Here is a 26247-nt window from a genome sequence, read left to right on the forward strand (position 1 = left end):
GAAGCGAAGAGTTTAGCCAGTGTGTGCTCTGTACACTTCCCTGTCACAGATTGGGAGGTGAAGCGTTACAGCCGGGCCTGGCCTGTGGAGACCACATCTGTGAGTAATCTGAGACATTCCTGGAGGCTTACGCCATGGTTTGTGATGGATTCAACCTGACGAATCCCTTCTACTGACAGCTCTGAAGAAAGAAGGAGGAGGAGGGAGAACAGCCTGTAAAAACTTTCAGAGATATAGTCAGTGTTGTTTAGCAGTCTCTATTCTTGATGCTGGCTATGAGGACTGCTACCAGCCTGGGGTGTGGGAAGAGGTAGAGCCAATGGAGCAACGGATAATGCTGGCGGAGTGATGGTTCGCGATGGTGGATATCCGGTATGTTGGAGAGAAGGTGGAATGATGGATAGTGGTTGCACATTTGATGGTTTGTTGGTCATACTTAGCTCTGGTGCTTGATAGCTGTATTACTTTGTACTTATTTTCTAGCTATGAGCTAGAAAATAAGTGTCCCCTCCATCCAGAGACAGTCCTTGTGTATCAGGGGTAGGCAGGGGCGGACTGATAGTGATCTGGGCCCCCGAGCAGAGGGGGTCATTGGGACCCCGCCACTGCTCCCACCTTTGTTTCCAGCACACACCCCTGCATACTACAGCCCCCCTCCCCAGCCTAACTTGAAGGTCCCTGGTGGTCTAATGACCTCTTTGGGAGGTTGGAAAGAACTCCACTCTTTCCTGTCCGCCACCACTGTTCTACCTGGTGCTGCTGCTTCTTTTTAATGGCTGCCAAGGCTTCCTGTGGTAGTCTTCTGGAACTTCAACTTCAACCATTTTGAAGATGTGGCGGTGCCTGACAGAGCAGTGCAGTGGGCAGGAAAGAGTGGGGTTCTTTCCTGCCCCCAAAGAGGTCACTAGACCACCAGGGCCCTTCAAAGTAGGCCTGAGGAGGGCCCACTGAGGCTCAGGGGGGGCTATAGTGTGCAGGGGGGAGAGGCACTGGGTGGACCCTCAGGCACTGTCTGGTTGGCTGTATGGTCAGACCACCCCTGGGGGTGGGCAACCTTGGTCTTTGTTTGCAAACAGATCTTATGCATATTCATTGGGGAAATCCTGAAAACCTGGCTGGGTTGCAGTCCTTGAAGACTGAGGTTGACCATCCCTGTTGTACATCATGTCTGTAAGCCTGATAGTAAAGCATACAGGAGAGATGCAATTCAGTATAAGTAACTAGTGTGCTACCCTTCCATCCTTGACCAATTGGAAAACAAGGATTAGCATATGGAAGTCAGCATTAATCCCCCTTTAGCAAGGAAGAAAAGGGAGGGATATAGGGATTAACCTAGGCTTGTCCAAGTTCAATTCTCGAGGACTGTAAATAGGCCAGTTTTTCAGGATCTCCCTAATGAATATGCATTCCAACGTATAATCCTGGATTTTTGTCTGTGTGGGATCTTTTGTTGCATTCTCTACTTCTCTTGTTTCCTTTGGACTCCTGTAGAGGTGTTTCCTGTTTGCAGTTTGACCTGGTTTTCCAACGTATAAACCACTTTCCAACATTATTCCTTTATTCTTTATTAAATCTTCAATGATCTTTAAATATACTAACATACAAATGCTAAATGCAGAATGTTGCTACTTGTCTCTTGAACCATGCAATTCAAACTGGCTTCTTAAACATGTGAATCTGACTGTGCCAAGTTTACTTGGTTTGTTCAAATATCTCATTCAGATATCGGTATTGTCCTCCTATTCCTGATATCTCAAGCGCTGCTGATCTCCATCTGTCATGATGTTGATAAATGCCGAATGTTCAATACTATTAACTGTCCAATCCATCTTGACACACTGTGCTAGAATCTTCCATTCGTCATTACACACAATTATATTGAAGATTTAAGTTTGCAAACAACTCTATGCAGTCCTAAAAAGGACTACACATCTGAGCTCTACACGGTGCTGTGTCTCACCAAAAATGTTGTCATCAGGAGCTAAGATGGTTCACATTTCACAAACAACTCAGACCAACTCGTGGTAATGAAACCAAACCGGCAGTGTGAAATCTTCCCACTTGCCAGACCCCTGAACCGTCACCGGAAATGACGAAATGTATATCTAATCTTAATTATATCTTAATCTTAATTTTGTCATTTCCGGTGACAGTTCAGATGTCCAGCAAGTGGGAAGATTTCACACTGCCGATTTTGGTTTCATTACCACGAGTTGGTCCGAGTTTTTTGTGAAATGTGAACTGTCTTAGCTCCTGATGACACCATTTTCAGTGAAACACGGCATCGTGTACAGCTCAGACATACATTCCTTTTTAAGACTGGAGAGAGTTGTTTGCAAATTTAAATTTATATTAGGGATATCCTGAAAATCTGGTTTGCTTGTGGCCCTTGAGGACTGAACTTGGACAAGCCTGGATCAGCCAGCCACTCAGTTTATCTATTTATTTGTTTGGATTTAACTCACACCTTTTTCCAGTAGCAGGGCAAGGTCAGTTACGTTCAGGCACAGAAGATATTTCCCTTGTCTGGAGTCTAAGCTTATTCTTGAAGCAGTGGAGGGTTAAGTATGTATGACTGGCTTCAGCTTGAAGGTTTCCACCTCCTGCCCCAGACTTCCATCCCAGTTTCCAGCGCTTTCCAGTCTATAAAACAGGGCAACATTCTTAAATGGGTTTATTCTGATTTTATAGGAATATTATCACAAATAGGAACAAATATTTTCACCGTCACATACATTTCCCTGCTCAGCTGGAATTGTTTCCAAATGGGCATGTTTTACACACACAATGACAGGAATGAGTCTAACTCATAAGCCAGGGTATGCTGGGTCTGATCTCAGGCTCTCGGATTTACTGCTAGTGCTCATCTTAATGCCTGCATTGTGCCAAGAAGCCTCCTTCTGGGGCTCATAATGTGATAATGTGTAAAATATACAGGCAACATATCAAGGTGCATGTGGAAATTCTTATTAATCCAGCTGGTGGGGTCCAGGACGACTGGGACTATTTCTGTATCTTTCTACTACATTTTCTTGGTCTCTGATTGTATTTATTAGGATTTATTTACCGCCTTTTTGAAAGAATTCATTCAAGGCAGTGTACAGTAAGAATAAATCAAACATAAGCAATAGACAATTACAGCAGTAAAAATATTCAAATGACTATATGGCATAGTTTACTACTTCATCTCAAAAATGCTCTCACCCCTAAGGGTCCCATTTATTAAGCCACACTAGAGGCACGTTAGTGCTTTTAGCACGTGCTAACCATTAGTGCGCGCTAAGTGTGTAGGTGCCCACAATATTCCTATGGGTGCCTACACAGTGTGCGTTAATTTTGTGCACGCGCTAAAAATGCTAGCACACCTTAGTAAACAGGGCCCTAAGTTATTAACTAAGGACTTCAAACCTATAATAAATTAAATACATTTAAACAAAAGAAACCTCAAGAGTCTAGGGTGCCTACAGAGATAGTCTACCCTTTATCAGACTCATCATCATGGGGTTCACCCATAGTTTACCCTTTAACAGACTCATCGTCATGGGGTTCACCCATGGTCTACCCTTTAATAGACTCATCATCATGGGTTTCACCCATAGTTTACCCTTTAACAGACTCATCGTCATGGGGTTCACCCATGGTCTACCCTTTAACAGACTCATCAATATGGGTTTCACCCATGGTCTACCCTTTAACAGACTCATCGTCATGGGTTTCACCCATGGTCTACCCTTTAATAGACTCATCATCATGGGTTTCACGCATAGTTTACCCTTTAACAGACTCATCGTCATGGGGTTCACCCATGGTCTACCCTTTAACAGACTCATCATGGGGTTCACCCATGGTCTACCCTTTAACAGATCGTCATGGGTTTCACCCATGGTCTACCCTTTAACAGACTGTTAAAGGGTAGACCATCTCTGTAGGCACCCTAGACTCTTGAGGTTTCCTTTGTTTAAACGTATTTAGTTTATTATAGGTTTGAAGTCCTTAGTTAATAACTTAGGGGTGAGAGCATTTTTGAGGTGTAGTTTCTATATTTTTGCTCTTCAGCTTTTTTTGATTTTTTTATAGTTTACTACTTACAATGTCAACACAATATATAATAGACAGTGTAGGGTATAAGCAAAGACGGAACATATAGATATGTAAGAGAGTAAGAGGAGTTAGAAAATAAGGGGAATAATTTACGGAGAGTTGCACATGAGGTCAGAGAGGTGATTAAATATTTGCAGGTACTTAAGTATCTTCTCTTTCTCCACATATCGTACAGAATAATCACTTGATATTGACACTTAAATTAGCAATACAAATCTTGTTTTTTTCCTTTTACCACAATTCCTGGCCAGTTTCCTTGCCTTTAGTCTTTTATCAAGGAGCAGGAGACCGTCTCAGGTGACCACAGCTTCGTCCTCTATAGTTCTCTCAGGGTTGTGATCACAATGGGCTCAATATTCAGTCGGCGGTGGTGAGCATTTTTTTTTAGCCGCTGGGGGTGTTATTCCTGAATATTCAGGGGTCCTTTTACAAAGGCGTGCTAGCATTTTTAGCATGTGCTAAAAATGATATGCTAAATGCTAGAGACACCCATAGAAATATATGGGTGTCTCTAGCATGTAACATGCTAAAACTTAGTGTGCACTAAAAACGCTAGCGCACCTTTGTAAAAGACCCCCTCAATGCTGGGCCATGTCCAGGCACTAGCATTGAATATCTGGGTTTATTTATTGAGGATATTTATATCCCATCTTATCCCAAAAACAAGCACGAGTTCAATGTGGCTTACAGTTTAGATTAAAAATACAGAGTTTGAATTTCCACAATAGTGAAGGAGTATGATGAAGTGGCCGAGAGTAACAGATTAGCAACTAAACTACAAATATTGTATATATTGATAAATTTGCAATAGAGAAAAGAGACAAGATTAGCATCTGGTTGTTGTTATACTAATTACTGTAATGAATTCTGGAATGAATTGGTGAAGAAATTAGTTTTTAGCAATTTTCGGAATTGTAAGTAGTTAGGATGAAGTCTAATAGATTTTGGGAAAGAGTTCTAACATTTGATTCCAATATAGGTGAAACCAGCAGAAAGTACTGATTTATATACCACATTTTTGGAATTTGGTGAACTAAGGAATTCACTCAAGGTGGTGTACAGTAGGAATAAATCAAACATAAGCAATAGACAATTACAACAGTAAAAATATTCAAATAACAATACAAAGTATAGCATAGTATACTACTTACAACGTCAACACAATACGTAGGGGCCGATGCACAAAGCTTACCGAGCTTTCAAGGTTTGCTTTAGTTCTGCAGTGCAGTGGCGTACTGAGGGTGGTGCTGTAGGGGGGGATGCCCTGGGTACACGCTGCAGGGGGGTGCAGGGAGCAGCCGTGCGGCTGTTGTTCCTTGCTGCCTCTGATGTTACTTCCTGTTCCGGGGCAGGGAACTGTCAGAGCTGACAGCCACGTGGCTATTCCCAGCACCCCCAGGAGGTAGGAGCAATGCACCCGGGGGGGGGGGGGGGGGGATATGGAGGTGATGCGCCATGGGGGTGCTGCACCTGGGGAGGGGTGCGCTACACCCAGGGAGGGTGCGCAGTGGCGATCTGCCCCAGGTGGCAGCCGTCCAAGGAACACCACTGCTGCAATGGCCCCGCCCCTCACAGGTATCCATAGCAACAGCAAGTCCATGTGGGCCATTGCAGAGTGCACAGCCAGCCCCAGAGAGGAAAGTGTGAATGCCTCCCCAGCAGACCCTCTGCTGACTTTCTCTTCTTTTGCTGTGGTAGGTGATCAGATGTTCCAGAGTAGCAGGTCATCGGACCTTGCATCTTGGGCTTCTCTGCACTGTGGGCTCACTCGGGCAGACTTTACCCCCTGTTTTACCTGGCAACACTGGTGCAGGTACAGTGGTGCACTGCGAGTCTCCAGCGCCTGGGGGGAGGGGGTCAATGTTTATAACTGTTCCCCCCAATACACACCACATCACAAAGGCCTCATGCTTCTTTGGTATTTTAGCCTTCCAGCTCCTTCTCCAGCTCTCCCCTGAGGCTAGCTCCTAAGGACCATGGCCCTTTCTTGAAACTTCCACCCCCAGCCTTGGGGTGCCACTGTGCTAGGATGATAAGAGCAAAACAGCACTAAACCACAACACAGGTGTCAGACACATTTTTCATTCGTGGGCTGCCTACCTGGGTACTGAGCAGCCACCCAGTTCACACGTTGCTTGTGGTCAGCGCTGTTTAAAAGATCAGATCATTTTTGCTGTTTGCAAACAGTGTTGTACCTGCTTGATGAGAATGGGTACTGAGAGCTCAGTCCCCATCATATTAAAGTAGAGGGGCCATCCTACATGCCCCATATCTTCCTACTTGCTTTTTGACTCTGTCCTCGCAAACTGGGCTTATTCTGTATTCCCCTTTCCTTGTTTGTTTGTTTGTTTCTATCTCAAAGATACTCTTTATAATATTTTCAAGTTTTGTTTGGGAGTCTGAACCATGACGCAAGACCTCTGTCAAGCGAAAGTATTGCCTTCCAATATCATATGGGGCAGGCCAACTTTGGGACAGAGATCTATGGTTCAGAGGATTAGAAACTATAGTGTTTATTTGTATTCTTAATATAATACGTACTGCTTTTCACAGCAATTATATCAAACTGGTTGCAAGATATAAAACAGAACAGACAAGAAGTTGGTCATGGATGCCAGGAGATGAGCTACAGGAATTAGTTGTCAAATCACACAGCAAATCTTATTGTATGACCCGACATGGACCGTGTTTCGGCCTTTGTCTGCATCAGGGGTCTGAGCTGATGGTACTGAGACTAAACAGCAAGCTGTGGCATCTTCTACTGTGTGATCAGTCTGGTGGCCAAGGTTTTACCCCTGATAAAGATATTTTTAAATCAAGGCCATGTCGGGTATTTGGCTTATCTGACTCAATAAAGGCTTTTTATTCATGTAACTCTCTGGTCTGTCCTTTTGGATCTACAGTTTGTTGCCGTTATTCTACAAGAGTTCAGTACTTTAAGAGCTGCAGTTTGAAAGGCTGATTTGAGAACTTTATCTTGAAGGACAGATCGTAGCCAGGCAACTGGAGAGATACAAACTTTCCGCAGAAACTGGCAAAATGAGCAAACCTTAGTCATCAATTCACAGCCTTTGTTGTAGCAGGATCCTCTGTGGGTTCTCATACATAGCTCTGAGCGTTTCATCAACACCTGTTTTAGCCTCGCTACCATCACACTCAGACCGCTGACACAGGCAAAGGCTGAAATATAGTCTGTATCAGGTCCTACAATAAAATTTGTGATTTGACTGCTGATTCCTGTGACTCATCTCTTGACGTCTCGTGTCCTTGTTTCTTCTGTTTTATGAAGTATAGGCAGAACTGGACTAATGAAGAACCAGCTTAATAGATAAGATCCTGAGTAGAGAATGACATGGGGATGGGGACCCGCGGTAACTGTGGGGACGAGACAGAGCCCGCGGGCATAGGAGCCGACTCTGTGGGTGCTTGAGCACCCCCAATATAGAGAATATTCATTGAATGTGTCCAGGGAGGGGTTATTTCCACTGGGCTTAGAACCCCCAATAATTTTGAAACGTTGGCTCCTATGCCCGCGGGGATGGGGCGGAGACAGAGCCTGAGGGGGCGGGGATGGGGACAAAGTATAAACTTTGTCCCTGTATCATTTTCTACTTCGAAGCCTATTAATGGACTGGACTGTTATTTATGTTTCAGTGATGCAGATGATGATATTTTGATTTTTTTGGAAAAACAAGCAAACATGCTGGCCACAGCTAGCAAAATTTGCATGGGGGGATCCTGTACATCCTGCTACCAGCACATCTTCTAAGAAGACATCTTCTATTGCAGGAGGGACTGTGGAAGGCAGGAGAGCTAGACTCAATCCTGAGATTGTCGATGACCTCTTATTCGCCCACAGATTAAAAAATCATAACAGTGCTTCATGGAGCATACAGAACAAGTTGTATTTTGAACCCCTGGACATTTTAACAGGGTGAATTAGGATTCCTTGGGGTAGTAGAAGTTAGCTATTGTTGGGATTGGAAGGGTAGAAGGTGGTGGTGGTGAGGGGGTTATTATAGTTGCTTGTTATTGTTTTCTGTTTGTGATTTATAAGCAACAATTGCACAGCATGTTGTTCCTTTTTATACTTTAATAAAAAGATTTAAATATAAAATCATAAGTGTTCAAGGCTTCTGCAGATGAGGACATGGTCCATGGGGATGGGGCAGACATGGGGACAAGACGGGGATGGAGACAGGGCCCGTGGGGATTGGATGGGGACTGAGAGAGAACCTGCGGGGATGGGGTGGGGACAGAGATAGAACCCACAGGGAGGTGATAGGGACAAACTTTGACTCAATGTCATTTTCTACTTTGAAGCCTGTTAATGAACTGGACTGTTATTTATGTTTGAGTGATACAGACGATATTTTGATTTTTTGGAAAAACAAGCAAACATGCTGGCTCCAGCTGGCAAAATTTGCATGGGGGGATCCTGTACATCCTGCTACCAGCACATCTTCTAAGAAGACATCTTCTATTGCAGGAGCTAGACTCAATCCTGAGATTGTTGATGACTTATTCATCCACAGATTAAAAAATCATAACAGTGCTTCATAGGGAATATTTCTCCTGCGCTAGGGCATACAGAACGGGTTGTATTTTGTACCTCTGGACAGTTTAACAGGGTGGTTTAGGATTCCTTGGAATAGTAGAAGTCAGCTATTGTTGGGGCTGGAAGGGTAGAGGGTGGTAGTGGGAGGTTATTATAGCCGCTCGTTGTTATTATTGTTTTCTATTTATGATTTATAAACAACAGTTGCACAGCATATTATTCCTTTTTATACTTTATTAAAAAGATTTAAATATAAAATCATAAGTGTTCGAGACTTCTGCAGGTAAGGACAGATCCCAAAGGCATGGGGCGTGGACGGGGACAAAATCTGCGGGGACAGGGTGGGGTCAGAGACAGAACCTGCGGAGATGGGGTGGGGACGGAGACAGAACCTGCGGGGATGGGGTGGGGACAAACTTTGTCCCCGTGTCATTCTCTAATCCTGAGTTCTGCACCCTGCTGAGCCCAGGATTTTGTGAGGAAAGTGGTGGGAACTTTGTCTGAAGTTGCTGACCTCTGCGCTGGTCCTGGTGAAAATTGTTTTCTGGGTCGGATGAGCTATTTGGTTATTGAAGCAACAGAAGTTTCAGAGAGGTGGAACATGAGCTTTGGTGATCCTTCTTCAACTGTAACTTTTCATCAGGGCAGCGGCACAAATTCACCAACGCAGAAGGGCTCAAGGAAGAAAGGGGCACAATATAAGCTGCTCTCCCTTCTTCTGAGGTGGGATCCGGATCTGAGGGACCTTTCTGACATTGTCATTTGGGAACCTCTAATTGAAACGTCTGCCAGAACAGCAGGATAATAGCATCTGTGTTGGACAGTTATTCTGAAGTGAATTCATATACTGTTCATAAGAAGATGGTGTCTATTAAAGTTACTTTTGTTTTGGAATATTCATTTTTAACAAGTGCAACTCCAAAGTAGTGAGGCCTGAAGGCAAAGTTTCAGCAATGACAGCCACTTCTCTGACACACAGGCTAGCCCCAGAGAGGAAACCAGTCTAAAAAGGCTTTTTTTTTCCCCATAAAAAGGCCGCCCTGCTGCTTGTGGGACTGCAAGTGCTTTCTTGCTGGCAGGAGCCCAAATCAAACAGCCTAAGTGGAGGAGGTGTTGTGAAGAGAGAAGCTGCTTAGACAAGCAGGGGCTGCTGGGAAGGGCTCTTCCTTGCACAACCCTCCGGTTGGGACACACACAGCAAGATGTGTTTTCAGATCTGGCTCCGGCAAGGACCTGGGGAGTTACTGCAGACACAACAGGGCCTCTGGCTTACAGGATGTATGCCTCACTGTTACCGCAAGCCCCACTCATTTCCCCTTCTAGTGACAGCATTGAGAGGAGGGTTTGTGGCTGGCCTTGGTCTTGAGTGGATGGGTGTGGAAAGGGGGTGACTTCCCTAAGCATTGTGGTGTGCATCACGATTAGTCCATCTCCTGCCCTTGACCATGGCGTGTGAACTTCTACCAGGTAATCTGTGAAGCAACAAAACATCCTGGAAAATACACCTTCAACCTATGTAGCAAACCCTGCCACACCAAACCAGCACACCCAGCCACAGAAACCACTCGCTAACCTGCAAGCAGAATCTCTCGCCTCCGTCTAGGGGTGTGCGTAAAAAACAGGGTTTGTTTTCAGTTAATAGTCCTTTTACCAAGCTTAATGGCCTAACATGGACTGTGGTAAAGCATCATCCCCCTAATTCTATAAAAGTCACCAAAAATTGCTTGTGCAAATTTGGGTGCGCACCCAATTTGCGTGAGCAATTTAATTGAATAATGAGGCAATTGGTGCCAATAATTGGCTTTTTAACAAGCAATTGTTGGTGCTAATTGAAATCAATTATCTTAGGCACGTGAGCCATGCCTAAAGTTTACGCACGTCCCTGAAAAGGGGTTCATTTTGAGGCAGGGCGTGGATTCCAGTTAAGTGCACAGTTATAGAATAAGGGCATTTTCCATGCATAATTTTAGGCGGGGCATTTGTATCACCCAACCCCTGCGCTTAAGTGCTATTTCACCGTTTCCCAAACTGTGCCCTGTGGCGCCTTGGTGTGCCGCAGCAAACTCTCTGGGGTGCCGCGGCAAATCCCAACCTCCCTCTTACCCAAACCGCTACTGCAGACAGCAGAGGCAGAAAAACAACAACAACAAAAGCAAGTGCAGGGCTGCAGCAGACTTCAAACACGTGCTGTCGGTTCTGCCAGTCCTCTGCCCCCGGAACTGGAAGTTGACGTCAGCGGGGGCAGAGGACCAGCAGAGCTGACAGCGCATGCCTGAAGGCTGTTGTGGCCCCACGCTTGCTTTTTTTTTGTCACGGCCACTGGGGACACGGTGCAGACAGCCTTCGGGACTCGCGGAGGCGACTGCCAAGGAGGTTGGATGAAAACAGGCGATGGGATGAAGTCAAAAATTTGAAACCAGTAGGCCAGTCTGTTTCCCTTCCCATTCAAAACAAAGCAAGCAAACCTATGAGCTGCTACATCCAAGTTGCCATTCTTTATTGTCGGTAGCATTTTTTATTTAATCTCACTTATATTTTTTAACATGCCGGCTTGTGCAGCATACAGATGTACAAAGAGGAAGTATAATAATGGAATAACTTTTCATAGGTGGAGTAGTAATTTGTTATAAATCGTAATCAGTGTGTCATTTGAAGGGGCTGGTTATAGGGACACCCTAGCACTGTTACATTTGTGCAGAGAAAAAGATGTGGAAGGGGGAGGGGGTGCCGTGAACTGAAAACGTTTGGGAACCATTTTTTCTGCACCAATAGTTTTTTAGGTGTGATTTATAGAACTTGTAGGGGCATGTCAAGAGTGGGCAGTGGGCATTCCTGCCTATCTACATTACCACATGCTAATCAGGTTAGTGCCCAGATAATGTTGGAGCTCTTACTGCCTACAAAATTTGTGGCGGTAAGAACCTACCATAATTTTTATAAATGGCTGCATGCTAATGGCAACAGTAGTACATGGCTATTAATGAAATAAATAGAAAATTGCCGCCCAGTATTCAGACCGTGGGAGAGAGCCGGGCTGTCTCCTCTGATCCCCTCTAAACCCGGATAGTCAATGCCGGGCCGACGGTCTATGTCCCAGGAACACCAAAGAGAGACCTTTATTACGTTTATGATATCACATTCATTGTTGATTTAATCTTAGATTGATAATGAAAGTGACTGTTGGGCTGCAGACTAGATGGACCAATCCGTCGTCACTTACTATGCTACTATGGAGCTCATTTTCGAAAGAGAAAAACGTCTAAGAAGTGGCATAAAGCAGCATTTGGACATTTTTCTCACAAAAACGTCCAAATCAATATTTTCAAAACAAATTTTTAGACGTTTTTTCCATGAAGTCCTTCAGAAGTGCGTTCAAAACAGAAGGGGGTATGTTAAGGGCGGGATTTGGGCATTCCTAAGACTTGGATGTTTTACAGCCATAATGGAACAAAACAAAACCCGTCCAGGACTAAAACTAAGAGGTTTTGAGCTAGACCTGTTTTTCTAACAAATAAGGCACAAAAGGGTGCCCTAAATGACCAGATGACCACTGGAGGGAATAAGGGGTGACCCCCCCCAATACCCCCCAGTGCTCACTGACCCCCCCCTCCCACCCACCACCTGTCACATTTGTGGTGGAAACAGTGAGCCCTCCAAAACTCACCAGAAACCCATTGTACCCATATATAGGTGTCCCCTTCACCCATAAGGGCTACTTAGTAGTGTACAGTTGGGGGTAGTGGGTTTTGGATGGGTTTCGGGGTGGGGGGGGGCTCAGCAGTCAAAATAAGGGAGCAACAGTGAGATGTATATCTGGGAGCATGTTTTTAAAGTCCACTGCAGCGCCCCCTAGGGTGCCTCATTTATCTTCTGGGATGTCTGAGGGACCAGTCTACTAAAAATGCTGGCTCCTCCTACATCCCAAAGGCTTGACTTTGTGCATTTTGCACTTGGACATTGCTTTTTTTTTTAATGGACCAAAAAAACCCCAAAATGTCCAAATCACAAAACCTTGTTCAAAACAGTATTTTCGGGGAAAAAAAAAAAAAAAAGACATTTTTCTTTTTTGAAAATGACCTTCTTTTCCATTCAAATTCATCATTATCGAAAATGCCCCTCCATGTTACTATGTATGTATGTTTCCGGTCACCAGCATTGAATATCCAGTTTAACTTTGACCAGTCTGACTTCAACCAGCCAAGCTGATATTCAGCACTGGCCGGTTAAAGTCAAACTGGCCAAAGTTATTCTACCTATTTTGAACTTGGACAGTCTGCCTTTAAAAGTCAGTGGATAGCTGGTTATATCGCGCAATGTAACCAGCTATCTTTAAGCCGCTAACCGGCTATATTCAGTGCCAGATAGCCGGCTATCCATTGCTGAATATCACCTTATAGCTGCCTAAGTACCGTTTTAATGCCCATTATGTTTTAAGTATCGGGCGGTTGGAGTTTTTACGGCCATGGTAAAAATGGACCTAATATGCGGGAGTGATCTGCGAGGTGTGCTAAGGCCATTGGTTACCACAGCTTAGTAAAGGACTCCTTAGTTTATTATAAATGAAATAGAGTGAAAAGAAAATGAAGGGCATTCGCCTGCCCACAAACAAACAAAAAAACCGGCACTGTCATTTACAAATTGAAGCCCTGCCAGACCTTTGTTTTCTATTACTCTCCTCTGGCTGCCACTTACACCACCTGTGGGGTCTCCGTAGTTGAAAGGGGGCAGGAGTGATTCCAGGTCTTGTTGCCCAGCCAGATCTCACTTTCAAAATGGTGCTGGCCAGTCCTAAGGCTGTTGCCATTTTGTTTTTACACTCCTATTTAACACTTTAATTGTTTAAAACGTTTGACGCACCATCCTGTCTTGCAAGCAAGTCAGAGTGGTTTACAATAAAAAAATTTAAAACAGAAATGAATTCCAATTAAAATAGGAAAGGAGCTGGCACACAGAGGCCCACCAACACCATCCACACTTCCATACTTACAGGTCATCCGCCCAGGATAACAATCAGGTTTTCTGGCCCAAGAATTTGGGGGGGGGGGGGGGGGGGAAGTTGTCGCGTTCACTTTAAATTGTTTGTAGGACCGCTCTGCCCATATCCCCAGTAGTAGTTCACTCCATAAAAATGAGGCGGACCAAAAAAAACATACTCCCTAGTTGAGGTCAAGCGAGCCTGTGCCTGAGGCACCCCAGCCAGTCAGATTTTTAGGATATCCACAATGAATATTCATGAGAGAGATTTGCATGTACTGCCTCCACTGCATGCAAATCTCTCTTATGAATATTCATTGTGGATATCCTGAAAACCTGACTGACTGGGGTGCCTCCAGGATCAGGTTTTGGGAACCATTGCCCTAGGCCTTTCATAAACTGGAGACCAGAGGGGAGCTAAACTGGCTCTGGATGATTGCAGCATTGGCTTTAAATGTGTGATAGGGATCCCATTCCTGAGAAATGTCCACTCCCTTTCCAGCCTCCCTTCAGTGCTCTTGTAATCTAGCCCTCAAGCTGGAAGCATCTTGCTCTACAGATAAAAGCTGTCATATTTTTAGCCCTGAGGTAGTGAAGCAAACAGACTTGCACAAGGCTGGCCTGATATGAGAATGGGGATGCATCCGGCTCCAGCATGAGGTGCAGAAAAAGAGCAGAGCTGCATGAAGGCATGAATAAACATGTGGATAAAGGTGAGCTGGTTGATGTAGTGTATCTAGATTTTCAGAAAGTTTTGATAAAGTTCCTCATGAGAGTCTCCTGAGAAAATTAAAGAGTCATGGGATAGGAGGCAAGGTTCTGGTGTGGATTAGGAATTGGTTAAAGGACAGAAAACAGAGGGTAGGGTTAAATGGTCATTTCTCTCAATGGAGGAGGGTCAACATTGGAGTGCCGAAAGGGATCAGTACTGGGACTGGTGCTATTTCACATATTTATAAATGATATGGAAATCAAAATGATGAGTGAGTTGATCAAATTTGCAGATGAAACAAAACTATTCAAGGTTGTTAAAACATGTACAGACTGTGAAATATTGCAGGAAGACCTTAGGAAATTGGAAGACTGGGATCCAAATGGCAGATGAAATTTAATGTGGACAAATGCAAGGTGATGCACATTGGAAAGAATAATCTGAACCATAGTTACCTGATACTAGGGTCCACCTTGAGGGTCAGCAACCAAGAAAAAGATCTAGGTGTCGTTGTAGATAATATGCTGAAATCTTCTGCTCAATGTGCAGCAGCGGCCAAGAAAGCAAGCAGGATGCCAGGAATTATTAGGAAAGGGATGGTGAATAAGACCGAAAATACTATAATGCCTCTGATCACTCCATGGTGCTACCTCACCTTGAGTACTGCGTTCAGTTCTGGTCGCCATATCTCAAAAAGGATATAGCGGAATTAGAAAAGGTTCAAAGAAGAGCGACCAAAATGATAAAGGGGATGGAACTCCTCTCATATGAGGAAAGGCTAAAGAGGTTAGGGCTCTTCAGGTTGAAAAAGAGATGGTTAAGGGGAGATATGATCGAGGTCTACAAAATTTTGAGTGGTGTAGAACGAGTAGAAGTGAATCGATTTTTTACTTTTTCAAAAAGTACAAAGACTAGGGGACATTCAATGAAGTTATATGGAAATACTTTTAAACCAAATAGGAGGAAATATTTTTTCACTCAACGAATAGTTAAGCTCTGGAACTCTTTGCCGGAGGATGTAGTAACAGCGGTTACCATATCTGGGTTTAAAAAAGGTTTGGACAAGTTTCTGGAGGAAAAGTCCATAGTCTACTATTGAGATAGACATGGTGAAGCTACTGCTTGCCCTGGGATTGGTAGCATTGAATGTTGCCACGATTTGGGTTTCTGCCAGGTACTTGTGAACTGGTTTGGCCACTGTTGGAAACAGGATACTGGGCTAGATGGACCATTGGATTGACCCAGTATGGCTACACTTACGTTCTTATTGGAAGGCTTCAGGAGCTGAAGTCTGCCATTCTGATGCCACCTGAGGATGTACCAGATCACAGATCACATGGCAGTCAGACTTCTCCTCTTTCCCTGATATCACCGAAGAGGAAACCACCCATCTTCTCTCCTCCTCGAAATGCACCACCTGTTCCTCAGACCCATCCCCACCAACTTACTTAACACCATCTCTCCTACTGTCACCCCCACCATCTGTCAAATCCTCAAGCTCTCTCTCTCCACCGCAACTGTCCCTGACACCTTCAAGCATGCTGTAGTCACACCACTCCTCAAAAAACCATCACTTGACCCTACCTGTCCCTCCAACTACCGCCCCATTTCCCTCCTACCCTTCCTCGCCAAGATACTTAAACGTGCCGTTCACAGCCGTTGCCTTGATTTTCTCTCATGCCATCCTTGATCCGCTTCAATCCGGCTTTCGCCCCCTACACTCGACAGAAACGGCACTATCTAAAGTCTGTAAAGACCTGTTCCTTGCCAAATCCAAAGGTCACTACTCCATCCTCATCCTCCTTAACCTATCTGCTGCTTTTGACACTGTCAATCACAACTTACTTCTCGCCACACTGTCCTCATTTGGGTTCCAGGGCTCTGTCTTCTCCTGGTTCTTCTCTTATCTCTTCCACCGTACCTTCAGAGTACATTCTCATGGTTCTTCCTCCACCCCCATCCTGCTCTCTGTTGGAGTTCTTCAGGGATCTGTCCTTGGACCCCTTATTTTCTCAATCTACACCTCTTCCCTGGGCTCCCTAATCTAATCTCATGGTTTCCAATATCATCTTTATGCTGATGACACCCAGTTTTATCTCTCCACACCAGACATCACTGCAGAACCCAGGCCAAAGTATCAGCCTGCTTATCCAACATTGCTGCCTGGATGTCCAACCGCCACTTGAAATTGAACATGGCCAAGACTGAGCTTATTGTCTTCCCTCCCAAACCCACTTCTCCTCTCCCTCCACTCTCTATGTCAGTTGATAACACTCTCATGGTCCCCGTCTCATCTGCCCGCAACCTCGGAGTCATCTTCGACTCCTCCCTCCCCTTCTCTGCACAAATCCAGCAGATAGCCAAGACCTGTCGCTTCTTCCTCTATAACATTAGCAAAATTCGCCCTTTCCTCTCTGAGCACACCACCCGAACTCTCATCCACTCTCTCATTACCTCTCGCCTTGACTACTGCAACCTACTCCTCACTGGCCTCCCACTTTGCCATCTATCCCCCCTTCAGTCCGTTCAGAACTCTGCTGCCCGTCTTATCTTCCGCCTGGACCGATATACTCATATCACCCCTCTCCTCAAGTCACTTCACTGGCTTCCGATCAGGTACCGCATACAGTTTAAGCTTCTCCTATTAACCTACAAATGCACTCGATCTGCAGCCCCTCCCTACCTCTCTACCCTCATCTCCCCTTACGTTCCCACCCGTAGCCTCCGCTCTCAAGACAAATCCCTCCTTTCAGTACCCTTCTCCACCACCGCCAACTCCAGGCTCCGCCCTTTCTGCCTCGCCTCACCCCATGCCTGGAATAATCTCCCTGAGCCCATACGCCAGGCCCCCTCCCTGCCCATCTTCAAAGCCTTGCTCAAAGCCCACCTCTTCAATGTCGCTTTCAGCACCTAACCACCATACCTCTATTCAGGAAATCTAGACTGCCCCAACTTGACATTTCGCCCATTAGATTGTAAGCTCCTTGGAGCAGGGACCGTCCTTTTTTGTTAAACTGTACAGCACTGCGTAACCCTAGTAGCGCTCTAGAAATGTTAAGTAGTAGTAGTAGACTCTTTTGCAAGGCAGCAGCTGCAGCCAGTGAAACATAGATGAGCACAAGATGCTGAGAGGAAGTGGCAGGACACTGAGTTCAGTCTTCTTCAGCTCCCTGCCTTAGGATCATCATCTGTTAGGGGAACACATTGCATAATCCTAGAGATGCCAGGGGTGAACCATCCCCAGAGTGAGATTTACCACACCAAGGAGTGAGACTGAAGGCCAAAGAGTGAGATTTTTCAGAGGATACATCCAGGGTGTAAATCTAGACTGATTTATGTGTAATATTGCTTTGCAAATAAATCAAGACAGCATTAAATGATATTGGTTTTTCTGGGACATAGACTATAGAAGTCCGCCTGTTTATTTATTTATTGCATTTGTATCCCACATTTTCCCACCTTTTTGCGGGTTCAGTGTGGCTTACAATAAGAAATGAATGATGGAAGTACAATTTGTTACAGGTTGGTTATGGATTACATTGTGCTTACACTGTTAACTTCTGGAGTTGCCATCAAAGCCCATGCCAGCCTATTTGTCTTCCAAGTTGAGGGAACCAGACTGTAAAAGTCTGTCCAGTACTGTCTTTGGAGACTCTGAAATAATATACAGTAGGGAGCAAATTTGAATTGGCGAATGCCTTTACGGTACTATGTAAGCCACATTGAGCCTGCAAATAGGTGGGAAAATGTGGGACACAAATGCAACAAATAAATAAAATAAATAAATTTGGGTAAATTTCTTGAGCTAAATCTGTCTTCCACCCAATAGTTAAAGGTATGTAGTTTGGTTTCAAAGCACATATTTATTTATTTGTTTTGATTTTGCTCACACCTTTTTCAGTAGTAGCTCAAGGTGGGTTACATTCAAGTACACTGGATATTTTTCTGTCCCAGGAGGGCTCACAATCTAAGTTTGTACCTGAGGTAAATGAGGGTTAAGTGACTTGCCCAAGATCACAAGGAGCAGCAGTGAGATTTGAATTGCCCACCTCTGGATTGCAAGACCACTAGGCCACTCCTCCACTCCCTTTACTTTGCAGTAAAGGGAAGAAAGGACAGGGCAAGGGGACGCAGTAGGCAGAAAGATGTACTACTACTACTTATTTCTATAGCGCTACAAGGCGTACACAGCGCTGTACACCATACACAAACAAGACAGTGCTCAGATGTCTTCTTATTGGTTGGACTACTTGGTTTACTTCTCTAAGGCTTCCCTCTCATGAAAGCAGTGATCAAGACCAGTGCACTGGTACTGAAGCTCTGATGAGTTAGAAATAGGGCTCAAAGAGTGTGAGAGTGAGAAAGCTTTCAAATGAGTGTGATACACTCTTAATGAGTGAGACTTGGCATTTCTGTAATCCTGTGGGACATGAGTTCTCTGGGCAAACATGTGCACAGTCAGTGCAAACATATTAGTGGCCCTTTTACTAAGCCGCGTAGGCACCTAAGCACGGCCAACGCATGCCAATTCGGAGTTATCGCCTGGCTACCGCGTGGCCCATGCGGTAATTTCATTTTTTTATGCACGCCGGAAAATCTATTTCATTTTCTGGCGCGCAGCGAAAATCGGGCAGTAACTCCAACTTGACGTGCGTAGGCGATTACCGCATGGTTGATGCGAGAGACCTTACTGCTAAGTCAGACCTTACCGGTAAAGTCTCAGACCCAAAATAGACGCGCAGCAATTTTAATTTTGCCACACGTCCATTTTCGGCAAAAATTTTAAAAAGGCATTTTTTTGCAGGCGCCCTGAAAAAATGGATTTGCGCATGCCCAAAATCCGTGCCTACACTACCGCCGGCCATTTTTCAGTGCACCTTAGTAAAAGGACCCCTTAAATTCATATATACACTTCAGTCAGTACACAACCCCACAAGCATCAAGTATGGCACACATGATCCCATAGTCCTTGCATATACTATGGTCATTGCATATCTCACACCTGGTGCACACACACATCCCATAGGGACATCCAGTTAGGACATGTGTACTATCAGGAAAGAGTGAGCCATCATTGCAAATAGTGCTTACTCTTCATGCACGTTTTATGATATTGCTCCCATACCATAAAAAAAAAAGAATATTCTAAGAAATGACACGATACAAAAATGCTGTCAAGGGCCCCCATGGTTCTGTCCTGGAGCAAAGCTTGCAAAAGGACACCCTAGGAGAAAATGTTTCTCCCTAAATACAAAAGTAATCTATCAGCAAGGTCCACATCTGATGATGTGGGCATATTTAATTCATACTTTATTGTAGAGTGCAAACAGAACAAACCGCTTGTTAAGAAAAACATGGGAATGAATCAGCCCTTCTTGTAAAGTGTGTGCTGACATGCTGAGAGCCTTGGTGACAGCAAAGACCTCCATCCCCTTTGTGATGTATGTTCACATGATTCACCATGTGTTGTGCAGTGTTAAAAACAAGAAAATCCCAAGTCTGCGGGTGGGGCATCTCTGCCTCAAGACACAGATGTGCTGTCCAACTCCAAAAATAGTGGTCTGGGTTTGTTCTTAATTTCTTTCTCTTTTTTTATTCATCCATGGTGATAAACAAACCTAACCTACGGCTAACGCAGATGACTAATGCATGGAGAACCGTGCTTGGAGAGTGGCCATGTTCTTAATATAGAGGTCTACTTAACACATACCGTTCAAATAATAACACTTCCGCATGGTAAAACTGTGATATTTACACTGTGGGAAAAAGAAGGCCAATGTGCCACACTCCTGCCCTTTAGCACCCAGCACAGAGTTATATAATGATAATGTATGATGCTTTGGTTTTTTTGTAAACACTGTATACAAGTAAATACATTACTATGTTTAAGGAAACACTACTACTACTACTTATCATTTCTATAGTGCTACTAGACGTACGCAGCGCTGTACACTTGAACATGAAGAGACAGTCCCTGCTCGACAGAGCTTACAATCTAATTAGGACAGACAAACAGTACAAACAAGAGATAAGGGACTATTAAAGTGAGGATGATAAAATAAGGGTTCTGAACAAGTGAACAAGGGTTAGGAGTTAAAAGCAGCATCAAAAAGGTGGGCTTTTAGCTTAGATTTGAAGACGGCCAGAGATGGAGCTTGACGTACTGGCTCAGGAAGTCTATTCCAGGCATATGGTGCAGCAAGATAAAAGGAGTTAGCAGTGGAGGAGAAGGGTGCAGATAAGAGAGATTTACCCAGTAAACGGAGTTCCCGGGGAGCAGGGGCATATCTGGACTTTGCCGGTAGGGGGGTCCAGAGCCGAGGTGAGGGGGCACATTTTAGCCCCCCCCTGGCGACACCCCCCCCGCCGCCGCCGCCACCATTGCCGCCACCCCCCGCCGCCACTACAACCACCTCCGTGGCCCGCCCGATGACCATCTCGACCGCCGTCAACCCTCCGCCCGCTGTTGCTGTTGCCGGGACCCCAACACCTGCCAGCCGAAGCCGTCTTCCTTCGTTGTTTGATTCTTCTTTGTGAGTCTGAGAAACCGAGCGTGCACACCTGAGAGGAAAAGCAGCCGCAGGGGCAGGCAGTCAGTGCTGGAGGAAGAAGTCTTCTGCTGACAGGGGGCTTGGGATCCCTGCCAGCCAAGGTATTTAGGCAGCGGCAGCAATCGGGGGGGTGGGGGAGCGGCAGCGATTGGGGAGGAGTGGCAGCGGCAGCAATCGAGGGAGCAGCAGCAGCAGTGATCGGGGGGGGGGGGAGCGGCCGCAATCAGGGGAGGTGGCAGCGGCAGTGATCAGGGGGGCAGAAGTGGGCCTAGTTCAGTCTCTTGATGGCCCTGGGTTAGTGCAGCAAGCTTTGATTCTGCTGACCTGGGTTCAATTCTTACAACAGCTTCTTGTGATCCTGGGTAAGTCGCGTAGGCCCAGCCTACAAAGGTATGCTACTGTTTTTAGCACACGCTAATATTATGGGCATCGATATAGTTAGCGTACCCTTGTAAACAGGGTCCTTAACCCTCCATGGCCCCCCAGGTACAAAAAATTAGGGGCCCTTATACTAAGGCGCGTAGGCACCTATGTGCGTACAACACACGATAAATTAGAACTACCGCCTGACTACCGCGTGCCCTGGGCAGTAATTTTAATTTTGATGCGCATCCAAAGCGCAAGGCAGAAAATAATTGCTATTTTTTTACCGCGTGGCGCAAACCGGGCAGTAATCGGCAGTGTACACGCACTGACGATTACCGCCCGGTTAACATGTGAGACCTTACCGCTAAGTCAATTTTTATTTTGCCACATGGCCATACTTAAGTTTATGTTTATTTAAAATTTGATATACCACTAGTTCCGGTGCACAGATCATAGCGGTTTACACAATAAAACCAAATGACTGGCCTTGCACGGTGTGATCACACATCATCCATGTTGCAACAATGTGCTGGTTGTGCCTGTGGCACAGTGGATTCAATTTAAACTGTTGTTGCTGGTCCATCAGGGTTTATATCATGAGGAGTGGCCTAGTGGTTAGGGTGGTGGACTTTGGTCCTGGAGAACTGAGTTCGATTCCCACTTCAGGCACAGGCAGCTCCTTGTGACTCTGGGCTGGGCAAGTCACTTAACCCTCCATTGCCCCATGTAAGCCGCATTGAGCCTGTCATGAGTGGGAAAGCGCGGGGTACAAATGTAACAAAAATAAAATAGATACTATTGGAGATTCTACATGGAATGTTGCTACTATTGGAGATTCTACATGGAATGTTGCTATTCCACTAGCAACATTCCATGTAGAAGGCTGCGCAGGCTTCTGTTTCTGTGAGTCTGACGTCCTGCAGGACGTCAGACTCACAGAAGCAGAAGCCTGCGCGGCCACATTGGTGTCACTTAACCCTCCATTGCCCCATGTAAGCCACATTGAGCCTGCCATGAGTGGGAAAGCGTGGGGTACAAATGTAACAAAAAATACATTTGCATCATCAAGGGCGTTGTGTTCCGCTAATGCTGGTTTGCTTGTTATACCACATGTAAGGCATCTGCGATAACACCTTACAAGACCTGGTACTTTTTCTGTGGCTGGACCTCAGGCGTGGAATAAACTGCCTTGATACAAATCAAGGTAAGGTATACACAAAAAGTAGCACATATGAGTTTATCTTGTTGGGCAGACTGGCTGGACCGTGCAGGTCTTTTTCTGCCGTCATCTACTATGTTACGTATGTTATGTTTTTCTTTGAAAATTCAACAGATCACCGCAGCATTTAAGCAGATGTTGAAAGGTTACCTGCTGGACCATCTTGTTGATCAATGATGTTCTCAGGCATCTTTTGCTGCTGCATTTGTGCTGAATTGTGTTAATGTATTGATTAGTGGTTTGCATTGTCGTTTTTTGACAGTGCAATTTTTCTAGCAAAAAAGGTGCCCATACTCAAATGCCAGGCCACCCTTCAGGGGTGGGGTGATCACTGAGGAACTCACTCCACAATAGCCAGGCCCCCTGCAACCAGTCACAGAATCTATGACAAGGCAGAATTGGTGTGTAGAGCCTGAGCTCTTTCATTAAAACTTGTGGTCCATGGGTCAATTTTAGCAGACACTGGAAAAGGTGCTGGTACTCAGTACCCCCGGGTACCTCCTCAAAAAAAGCCCTGTTTTTTATATTATGTTATGTATGTTGCATTGTTACCTGCCTTGGGTATAAGGTGGGCGGTAAATAAATAAACAGAAACTTAAACATAAATACCAAGAATTACATGAAAGGAACCCCATAATATTATAGGATAGAAATCATTCATACCACATACTTAAGAAGAAAAAAAGTGCTTGCTTTCTCCCTTTAAAAATACCATGAGATGGTGACACTCTGCAGAAACTTGGGGACTGATAGGGTGGAAGAATGGGGATTTGCAGATTAGCTGGGGGGGGGGGGGGATAGTAGGGGCTAAGTCTAAGAACAGAGCCAGCCGTGCTGCCTGTAGCGATTGCGGACACCCTGTGCAGACCAGTTTGGTGGGCCCCTATCCAAGACTGGAGGAGTGGCCTAATGGTTAGAGCACTGGTCTTGACATCCGGAGGTGGCTGGTTCAAATCCCACTGCTGCTCCTTGTGATCTTGGGCAAGTCACTTAATCCTCAGGTAGAAACTTATGGGCAGCGATCAGAAACAAACACAGGCGCTAGAGGCCAACAGCACCATACTAGTGCCTGTGTTTGCACCTGCCCGATGATCAAAGCCGGTGAACACAAATTGCGTGCAAACAAGGGGTCTCCTGCATTCATCCCTCATGATCAGTGGGAAGGGTGCTGCTACTGCTGCAAATCTTACACCAGCTAGGAGCTGGCGTTAGGGTTTGCTAGGAGAGAGGAATGAGGGAGGCCCACTGAAGAGGAAGTTAAGCCCCTCAGTGGCATAGCCACAGGTGGGCCTGGGTGGGCCAGGGCCCATCCACTTAAGGCTCAGGCCCACCCAACAGCAGCACACGTTTAGTGGTAGCTGGTGGAGATCCCAAGCTCTACCAGCTGAAGACTTCCCCCTGATTGTAATGAAAACGCTACTCTCTACAATACTGGCACCTGCGCATCTTCAGTTTTCAGCGCATGTGTGCTGCAGGCTGCCGAGGTAGAAAGAAGCATTTTCCTGGCAGCTGAGATGTCATTTTGTGGTGGTGGGGGAGAACATTTGGTGCCCACCCACTTCTTGCCTAGGCCCACCCAAAATCTGTTGTCTGGCTATGCCCCTGAGCCCCTCCCAGCGCATCCCAGTAAATATAATACTATGTTTAAGGAAACAAGTGGGAAAAGCATGCAGAGCAGGGTTGATGGAAAGGCTGGTGCCTCCTGGGTGTGTAGCAGCAGGCGTGGCTTTTTAGCTTTCTTACATTGTGCCTTAGTGCAGTAGCATTCCCCAGCGTCCCAGTAGTGCGCCACGGTGGGCCACAAACACACTCTGCCTGAGTCAGCTACAGGAGCCAGGGTGTTCTGCACCATGTGGCAGTTGCAACTTTACTGCAAACAGCTGCCCAGCACTAGTGCTGCCCACGAGGTACTTTTATAAGCCTATATACAGAGAGGCTCTTAGCCTTTGAGAAAGCCTAGCTGACTATAGAGGATATACCTTTTCTCAATCCCTATTAGACATGTGCTCCTTATTTAAATTGTATTTGATTTTTTTTTCTTTGTCTCAGTACACCAAACACATATGTAAAAAAGTGTTTTGTCCCACAACACAATATGCATTCCATATTATGCACTTACTATTTTTTGTATTAAAGCACACTGCACTGTTCTTTTTAAATAGTTACACTTCTTGAGTGCATGTAACCACGCCTGTACTTTCTACATTTGATAAGTAAGAGATGGCTTTGTTCTTGTTTTTATTTTAAACTTTTTTTTTTTTTTACAAATGCCCCTGACATAGCCTTCAGATGAAACGTGGTCATGTTGGATCATTTTCAGTAAAGTTTTTTGGTTTGTTCTTCATCTGTGATTCATTCTGTCCTTTGATATACGTTTCTTATAAAGCAAAGTTGAAGGATATGTGCCAAACTGTGGCAATTTTATTTTGTCAGCATCAGAATAGAGAGAAAGCAGTAGAGCCAAAGGAAGGGAAAAAGACTTCAAAGGTTTTCTTCCTGTTTTGCTTGATCAGGCATCTACATTTATTATAAGCAAAGTATATGCCATTGCTGTAATTATACTGTTATGTGTGTTGACATATTTGCCGTTATAGTAGACATATCTGATCAAGTTTGATAAGGCCACCCATATTAGCTCTGGGCCCAGCCAAAATGTCAGGTCTGGCTATGCCACTGGGGGGTAGATGTGAATCATTTGTTTACTCTTTCCAAAAATACTAGGACTAGGGGGCATGCGATGAAGCTACAAAGTAGTAAATTTAATACAAATTGGAGAAAATGTTTCTTCACTCAACGTGTAATTAAACTCTGGAATTCGTTGCCAGAGAATGTGGTAAAGGCGGTTAGCTTAGCGGTGTTTAAAAAAGGTCTGGACGGTTTCCTAAAGGAAAAGTCCATAGACCATTATTAAATTGACTTGGGGAAAATCCACTGCTTATTTCTGGGATAAGCAGCATAAAATGCATTGAATTTTTTCGGAATCTTGCCAGGTATTTGTGACCTGGATTGGCCACTGTAGGAAACAGGATGCTGGGCTTGATGGACCTTTGGTCTGTCCCAATGTGGCAATACTTATGTACTTATGCACATAAGGGACAAGTAAATCAAAGGGAAAAGAGGAAAGGCCGATGTAGAAACTTTGGTATGTTAAGATTATGCAAAATAATTCAGGAAGACAATATTCTTCCACAAGAAGTAAGGTAATGCTATCATATTTCTTTGCAGTCTTCCAAGTTGAATCTGAGGTAAGCCCAGTCATAAGGAGTTACAATAGTCTAAAGTGTGATATTTCATGAAAATGAGTAAGAAACCAGAGAGATGGAATGTTGAGCAGTGAAGTTGTTTGAGCATAGAAAGAGATTTCCTTACCAATTGCAAAATATGAATGGAAAAAGATAAATGACTATCCAGTGTGACACTTTTAATGGAACCTGTGTTCCATGAATAGTTCTTAGACATAGTAAAGTATACAACTTACACCAGGGAAATAGTAAAGCCACTGCTTTTGTGATGTTTTAATTTCCAAACATTATTACTCTGCAGCAGGAGATGCATTTAATAAGACATCATCTCATGCTGACTTGGGACCAGTTTTGTGAGAAGAGCTGAAACTGGCTGAAGGGAGAAGGGGTTCTTTATGTGTAGAAGGCCCTGGTGTCTTGTATTGCTAATGTAAAAGTGGGGGCAAGGAGCATGTGATGTGAGCATGATGTGTAGAACTATGACTTTGATTTGCTTCCCCCCATACTTAGCCTGGCCTCCTGTT

General features: G+C 44.9%; 1 protein-coding gene across 1 annotated transcript in view; it reads left to right on the forward strand.

Moving 5' to 3' along the window:
* The first annotated feature begins 274 nt into the window (after positions 1–274).
* The window catches only part of RARA (retinoic acid receptor alpha), a 171446-nt gene continuing 145473 nt past the window's right edge, over positions 275–26247 (forward strand). The window contains exon 1 of the mRNA XM_030220664.1: positions 275–372. The gene's annotated coding sequence lies outside the window, so the exon portion shown is untranslated. The remainder of the gene's footprint in view (positions 373–26247) is intronic.

Source organism: Microcaecilia unicolor, chromosome 12, assembly GCF_901765095.1.
Source record: "Microcaecilia unicolor chromosome 12, aMicUni1.1, whole genome shotgun sequence".
Taxonomy (NCBI): domain Eukaryota; kingdom Metazoa; phylum Chordata; class Amphibia; order Gymnophiona; family Siphonopidae; genus Microcaecilia; species Microcaecilia unicolor.